The sequence below is a fragment of the Sturnira hondurensis genome, unplaced genomic scaffold (genome assembly GCF_014824575.4).
Source record: "Sturnira hondurensis isolate 20B ecotype Veracruz unplaced genomic scaffold, ASM1482457v3 Scaffold0006505, whole genome shotgun sequence".
Lineage (NCBI taxonomy): Eukaryota > Metazoa > Chordata > Mammalia > Chiroptera > Phyllostomidae > Sturnira > Sturnira hondurensis.
The window spans coordinates 3,750,096-3,758,235 of record NW_028079136.1 but is presented as its reverse complement, the minus strand read 5'-3'; the positions used below and the strand labels follow the sequence as shown (position 1 = coordinate 3,758,235).

Here is an 8,140-nt window from a genome sequence, read left to right as displayed (position 1 = left end):
TGAATGGCTGAATGTGAGAGATCTGTTTCCTCCCAATTTCACTGGCAAACTATGGAAGAATTACATGAGCTAATCAGGGAGCTAGAAATAAGGAATGCTATATATGCTTTGCATTTCCCAGGGCCAGATAACAAAATCTTCACTGCTGGCATGAAAGAGATCATCCTCTAATCCACTCCTAATCAATGGTATGGACTGCTGGTCTCTCTCCTAAATCCCATGGCCATAGCCGGCTGAGGAGAAACTGAGAAGGTCAGACAATGGGCAGACATTTGGGTTACAGGGGGAAAGGGTGGAAGAGATGGTAAAAAGGGTTTGATCAGGGTGTCCTGCCGACAGTTATGGTTTAATTTGATGAAAGCAGGAACACCTCTAGGAAAGATCGACAAACAGCTGAAAGCTGTTTTAGTACAATTGTGGCAGAAACTAAAGCCTGAACAGAAATTTCAGAAGCTGCCACCTAAGAAAGAACCTCACATAGATGGAAATCAGGCTATGCTGCCTGTTCCCCATTATGGGAGGAAACAGTCGCTGGCATAGGACAGTGGCTGACATCCCTTAGTAAGGACGGAACAAAAGGACCAGAGGCCCCATGTAGAACTAATCATCCGTGGATGCCCACAAAACAAATGACTGCTCTTGGCTCTAGTAGATGCTGGAGTAGAACGCACATTGATCTATGGTAATATCCATAAAGTTATGAACCATGATACTGCTATGGAGGACTATAGGGGTAGTTCTGTAAAGGCGAAGCAAGTGATTGGTCAGTTGTCCCTGAGGCTCTATCAGGTGTCAATTTCACCCCTACCTGAATACATTTTGGGCACTGACGTATTAGTTCAATTAGGCCAACCTTCCACCACTATAGGAGAGTTCATTTGCCGATAGGAGCAATCAAGCCCACGCTCAGAGAGGCAAAATGGACAGCTGTGAAGCCCCCGCACCAAGGCAGGTAATATCAGTGAGACGGTATTGCTTATCTAGGGGGCACAGAGATCACCCACACAGCTAAAGACCTATGTACAGTAGGCATAATTTGTCCCACTCAGAGTCCTTTTAATAGCCCTCTCTAGTCAGTCTGTAAACCAGATGGGGCCTGGAGCATGACTGTGGACTACAGAGAGCTTAACAACATAGTTCCCCCAGTCCATGCGTCTGTACCTAACATTGCCCAATTAGCAAATGAAGTCAGTGGGTCTCTGGGAACATACCACTTTGTATTAGGTCTTCCTAATGCCTTAGTCAGTATTCCCACAGACCCACAAAGCCAAAACCAGTTTGCCTTCAGCTGCATCAGAGAATACTGGATGTTTCAGGTGTTACCATCAGGCTACTTGCATAGCGTCACTATCTGCCATGGTTTAGTAGCAAAAGATACATCTGTGTGGGAAAGTGAGGAAGGGGTAGCATTGTATTGTTATATTGATGATATTATGTTAATTGGTAATTCCTAGCTATTTTACACAAGGCGGTAAAGAATCTTCTGGAGCATCTAGAAGGACCAGGATGGGCTGTAAACCACAATAAGAGCCTGGGTTCTTTGTCAAATTCTTTTTTTTAATTTACAAAGTATTTCATTTTATTATTTTTTTAAATATATTTTATCGATTACGCTGTTACAGTTGTCCCAGTTTCCCCTTTTCACTTCCCTCCACCCTGCACACCCCTCCCACCCACATCCCCTCCTTTAGTTCATGTCCATGTGTCATAAGTGCTTTAGCTTCTATATTTCCCATACTATTCTTGCCCTCCCCCTGTCTATTTTCTCCCCACCATCTATGCTACTTATTCTCTGTACCTTCTCCCCCCTTCTCCTCCTCCCACTCCCTTGTTGCTAACCCTCCATGTGATCTCCATTTCTGTGGTTCTGCTCCTGTTTTAGTTGTTTGCTTAGTTTGATTTTGTTTTAGGTGTGGTTGTTAACAATTGTGAGTTTGCTGTCTTTTTTTTTTCCCAAAACTGTCTTTTCCCAAAATGTTGCAGATCAGTTACAGCAAACAGAACAGCAACCGTCAAGGAAAACTGTCACTCTGGGCTCCTTTTTGACTGCAGCAGTTATGTGGAAGCAGCAGCAGCTTCGATAAGGGCCACAGCTTGCTGTCTTTTTAATGTTCATATTTTTTATCTTCTTTTTCTTAGATAAGTCCCTTTAACATTTCATATAATAAGGGATTGGTGATGATGAACTCCTTGAATTGACCTTATCTGAGAAGCACTTTATCTGCCCTTCCATTCTAAATGAAAGCTTTGCTGGATAAAGCAATCTTGGATGTAGGTCTTTGGATTTCATGACTTGGAATATTTCTTTCCAGCCCCTTCTTGCCTATAAGGTCTCTTTTGAGAAATCCGCTGACAGTCTGATGGGTACTTCTTTGTAGGTGACTGTCCCCTTATCTCTTGCTGCTTCTAGAATTCTCTCCTTCATTTTGGTCTTGGCTAATGTAATTATGATGTGCCTTGGTGTGTTCCTCCTTGGTTCCAACTTCTTTGGGACTCTCTGAGCTTCCTGGACTTCCTGCAAATCTATTTCCTTTGCCAGATTGGGGAAGTTCTCCTTTATTATTCGTTCAAATAAGTTTTCCACTTGTTGTTCTTCCTCTTCCCCTTCTGGTACCCCTATAATTAGGATGTTGGAATGTTTAAAGATGTCTTGGAGGTTCCTAAACCTCTCCTCATTTTTTTTTGAATTCTTGTTTCTTCACTCTTTTCTGTTTGGTTGTTTCTTTCTTCCTTCTGGTCTACTCCATCAATCTGAGTTCCAGTTTCCTTCCCATCACTATTGGTTCCCTGTGAATTTTGCTTCATTTCACTTAGTGTAGCCTTCATTTTTTCATCTAATTTGCAACCAAAGTCAACCAATTCTGTGACCATCCTGATCACCAGTATTTTGAACTGTGTATCTGATAGGTTGGCTATCTCTTGGTTGCTTAGATGTATTGGCTCTGGGGCTTTGATATGTTCTTCCGCTTGAGCCATTTTGGGGAGTCTGGTTGTGCCTGTTACATATGAAGGGTGGAGCCTTAGGTGTTCACCAGGGCGGGGCACACCAGTGGCTGGGTTGTGATGCTGTGTGTGTGGGCGGAGTCAGAGAGGGAACAATGATGCTTGCTCCTCTCTCTCTCAGATTTCAGTCTTTTCTGCCACTTTCCACAAGCAGAAAAACCAACCTGTGTTGGTTCCCAGGTGGGTGGGCTTGTGTACATTCTAGGACCCTGTGGGTCTCTCCAGTGAACTCTTCTATGAGGATGGGAGTCTCTCCCAGCACCTGAACCCCCACAAGTGTTTTCAATTGGTGCTTTTAGGCTTTAGTTCCCAGCACTGGGGCCCTGGGTTGCACGGTCTGTCTTGCTGCCTGTTTTCATCTGGCTTATCTGCACATGAATGTGTGACTGAGGTCAGCCAGTGGCTTTACTTGCCTCACTGGGTTGGCTTGTTGCCACCCCACATCCAGGGTCTGCCAGCCACTGCTTTTTCTGCTGCGACCCCTCTCCACCAGCCACCAACTCTGCCCCTCTTACTGATCTGGATAAATGGTTGTTGGACTTCCATACAGTTCAATTTTCTGTCAGTCCTGGTTGTTTTTTTGTTTCTAAATTTTTGTTGTCCTCAATTTTGGTTGTGTGAGGAGGAGGCACAGTGTGTCTACCTACACCTCCATCTTGGCCGGAAGTCTCTCCTTTTGTCAAATTCTTAAGAGCTGACTGATCTGGAAAGACAAAAGTCAAGCCATTTTCTGTGTTGGGTAAAATTCAAAATTATCCTCAGCCAGAATCGGTTAAACAACCATAAATATTCTTGGGTTTGCTTGGATATTGGAGGCCTTTCATTCCCCATCTAGTGCAGTTGTTACATTCTTTGTACAGATTAGTAAAAAAAAGGAGCCATTTAGAATTGGAGACAAGAGCATATTGATGCCTTTACCAGTGCAGAGATGGCAGTAAAACAAAGTCAAGAATTGGGGGTAGTGGATGCAACCAACACTGCGAATTAGGTGTTTTGGTCTATCTGGAGGGCTTGGGTGGGTCTTATGGCAATGGCATTATGGGAGAAAGATGCCCCTAGGTTTGTGGTCCCATTATGGAAAGTAGCTGCAGAGGTATAGCCCTATGGAGAAACAACTTTTGGCAGCATACTTTAGTACACAGCATGTAGAGAATCACAAAAGCCCAGCCAGTGACATTAAAGACATAATACCCCATTGCTGGATGGATCCAGGAATTGACAAAACCCCAATGGGGAGTGGCCCAATCCACTACCCTGCCCAAGTGGTATGCTTACCTGCAGCAATGATGTGCTCTGTCGACTAGTCCACTTAGTGTTAAGCTGCATGACATTCTGGACCATTCACATATATTAATGAAATGCCTGAAGACACTAATATGGGCATATGGACACACACATTGTTAGAATCATATGTTAAGGAAAGTCAAGTACTGCTTCCCATGACTGCATACTATACCAACAGGTCTGTTAATGGCAGTTGGCCCCATCAGACCGCAGTGCCAATACAGTCAAGTACTAAAACTATACAGCTGGATGGAGGAAACCAGCAAAGCAGTCAATGGGCTGAGCTGTGAGCACTTTGGATGGTACTGATGCATGAACCAAGCCCTATTGCTCTGGTAACTGACAGCTGGGCTGTCTACAAAGGCCTCACCTTGTGGATAGGACAACAGAAAAAAGACAACTGGGACATTCAGCACTGCCCGCTATGGGAAGCTGAAATGTGGAATGAGATCTGGGAAAGGACAAGGGGCCTGGAGGTCACAGTGTGCCATGTATTATGTGCCCTCTGGGGAATCAGGAGGGGGATCAATCGGCTCAGGTATGACACATAGAAGAAAGCAGTGACCCTCAAAGGGAGGCCCACTGGCTGCACAGAAAGAATGAGCACAAGTGGGTGCATAACCTTTGGGAACTTGCCAAACAGATGGGCATGAACCTCGCCCATGTGCATATTAAAAAGGCATGCTGGGAGTATACCCCTTGCTTACCTGACTGCAAGAGATAGTTACCATGGCATCTCAGACAGATAGCAGTGGCAGACGCACTTGCCATGAGATGGCAGGTGGACTACATTGGGCCCTTACCGCTGTCTCAAAACTGTTCGTACTCTTTGGTGTGTGTCGACACTGCCACAGCTCTGTTACAAGCATTCCCTAGCAAGAAAGCAATGCAGGCTACCATACAGGGACTTAGGCATTGTGTGCCACGTACAGACAACAAATGGACATCAATAGTGACCAAGGGACTCATTTCACCAGTCAGCAGGTGCAGGAGTGGGCCAAAAACAGCAATATAATCCTCTAATCCTAAAACCACTGGATTGACTGAGAGAGTGAACAGACTTCTGAAACCAGCTCTGCAAAGAGAAACCCATTCTTTATAGGAGCGGACCCATAGAGGTTACCAAAAGCTCTGATGGAACTCAACAGCTACACCAGACAAGTGTTAGCTACTCATATGGCCCAAGCCTTTAATAGTTGTGAGTATGCCATAGCTCTTTTACATCAAGAAACTGGGCAAATGAGAAGAAAAGTCGTGTTACCAAACCTCATGGCTTTAGATACACTTGCAGATGCTCAAGGAGGAACTTGTGTCCTTATACACGCTGATTGTTGTGTATATATTCCTGACAATTATCATAAATCCCCTGCTCCAACACAAAAGATTTATCAAATCTCAGCTATTCAGCAGGTAGGAATTGATCGCATGTCCACTTGGTTTCAATCTTTGTCTCTACCTTGGAAGGGGGCTCTACTGGGCATTACTGTTATGTGTTTGTCAAATTGTGCTGGGAATCTGTGGATATACTGTTGCTGTGCCTCGGACTCCAAACCATTATTGTGCAAAGTCCAAGGGATTTACAGAAAATTATCACATAGAATGGAAGGACCCCTATCACATCTGTGGTAGCGTGCTGGGGAACTCATTTGAGAAAGGCAGTGTGGCTCCACCAACAGAGGCACCTGGGAGATGCTGAACTCTCTGTGACTGTTGAACTCTCAGTAACCTTACATGGGGCTGATTACCCCCCAAACCAGAATGTTGCCTGAAGATGAACGTCATGCCCCCAGCAAGGAGGTAAATGAATGTCTAGAATGTAGTAACTGCCTAATGTTGTATTTTAACTTTTCTTTTAATGCAGTGATTCATTGTTCTTCTCTTGGGCAGTCTTCCTGTCAACTGATTTTCCTATTAACCCCTGTTATTAATCCCACTTAAAAAGAAATTCTGTCCTAGGAGAAGTGTGGATTTTTCCTGGCCCACCGCTACTGGAAGCACCTGCTTTGCGCATGTATTCAATATGCAAGTTTCTTCTATTAAAGCTCTTACCAATTTGAATAAGGCTATGTGTGTCAGTTCTTGAGAATCAATCCTGAATTTATAGTTTTGGGGCTTTCCCTAACATATATACATGTATACACACATGCATAAATACATATAATCCCATGGTGTTGTTGGTGGAAATTAGGCTTTCCCATAGGATCACGAGTAAAGCATTCCACGGACCCACACGTGGGAGACTGCGGTGTGGCATGGTTTAGTCATGTGGAAATAGAATCTGTGTCATGGGTTTCCGATGTCCCACCTTCCTCTGCTTCACCATAGAAAAAGTCCAACTGTGTCCTCAGCAAGGCCAAGACAGAAGCTAGTGTCCAGAGTTTTTGTTTCATATTAAAGCTTACTCCTTTGGAGTCCACCGGTGGCTGCTGTGTGGTCTCAGTCCCTGTCCAGCTACCTTAGCTTGTTCCCTGCTGCTCAGGTGGCACAGTTCACCTGGCTGCTGACCATGCAACTGCTGTGGCCACATGGCCATGGAGAGACAGCACATGAGCATACAGGGTGAGCGTGTTACCAGGTGGGTGAGTAAGAGGGAGCATTTCTTTGTTTCCCTGGGATTACATTAGTTTGGGTGTGGGATGAACCAAGTACTTTTTCAAAATGACCAATCAACTTCCCAAACTTTTGTAGGCTTTGAATGGGTTTATACCCCCTTGTTAGATTGTCAGGCCTCTATGGTCCAGTATCTCCCCATACACCCCTCAACAGTCTGGCACTGGAGGCAGGGGAAGGGAAGAGTGCTAATCTCCTTCAGGGAGCACAGTGCTGTTGTCTCCTGGAGCGTGAAAAGCTGTAGCTTCCTGGCTAGCAAGAAGACTTATGTTTCCCATTTTATTTTTTTAAAATATTTTCTTTATTTATTTTTAGACAGAGGGGAGGGGAGGGAAAAAGAGAGAAAGAGAAACATCAGTGTAAGGTTGTCTCTCATATACCCACCACTGTGGACCTGACTCATAACCCAGGCACGTGCCCTGACTGGGAACAGAACCAGTGGTCCTGTGGTTCACAGGCTGGTGCTCAATCCACTGAGCCACACCAACCAGGGTGTTTCCCATTCTATTAAGCCCAAGGTCTAGTTGCCTTTTCTAGCTACCATTGTTAACAATGGTAACAATGGGAAACAAAGTTATTTGTTAGTTTGATTTTGTAAGATTTGTAGATTTTACAAAAATGAACAATGTTCTGAAACTTTTCCCCCCATTTAACATTATGTCTTAGGAATGGTTCCGTATTAACATTATTTGTTTTAGTGATTAGATAGTATTTTGTGGTATGACTTTATTTCTCTACCCTCTTTGGCTTCTGTTGTATTTTTGCATTTACAAAAAATGCTGCAATGAATATCTTTGTTCATGCCTTTTTGTGCAGCTCTACTGCTGTTTCTTTGTGGTAAATATGGAGAAGTAAAATCGCTGAGTCGCAGAGTGTATATATTTTCAAGTTTTAACACTTTACTGCCAAATTGCCCTCCAAAATGATTGCAATTTAAACTATTATTAGCAGTATATGAGATGATTTCTTTTTCTAACCTTTAACCACCCATGATATTTTCAAATTCTTTCAATTTTGCAAGTCTACGAAGAAAAAGCTAGTTCATTGTTATAATTTGCATGTTTCTTAGTTAAATTCAGTGTCTTCTCATACCTTTATGGCTATCTGTAGTCCGTGAGTTGTCTGTTTACATCTTTTACATCTTTTCTATATGGGTGGTCTTTTTTCTCATTACTCATGTCTTTGGAGAAAAGAGTTTTAAATGTTGATAAAGTCAATTTATGACTTTATCCTTTTTTAATTG

General features: G+C 43.5%; 1 non-coding gene across 1 annotated transcript; it reads right to left on the bottom strand.

Moving 5' to 3' along the window:
• Nucleotides 1-1,957: 1,957 nt before the first annotated feature.
• Nucleotides 1,958-2,092, bottom strand: LOC118989831 (small nucleolar RNA SNORA16B/SNORA16A family). Its single transcript, XR_005067101.1, has one exon. It is a non-coding gene; the product is annotated as a small nucleolar RNA SNORA16B/SNORA16A family (small nucleolar RNA).
• Between the last annotated feature and the right edge of the window lie 6,048 nt (nt 2,093-8,140).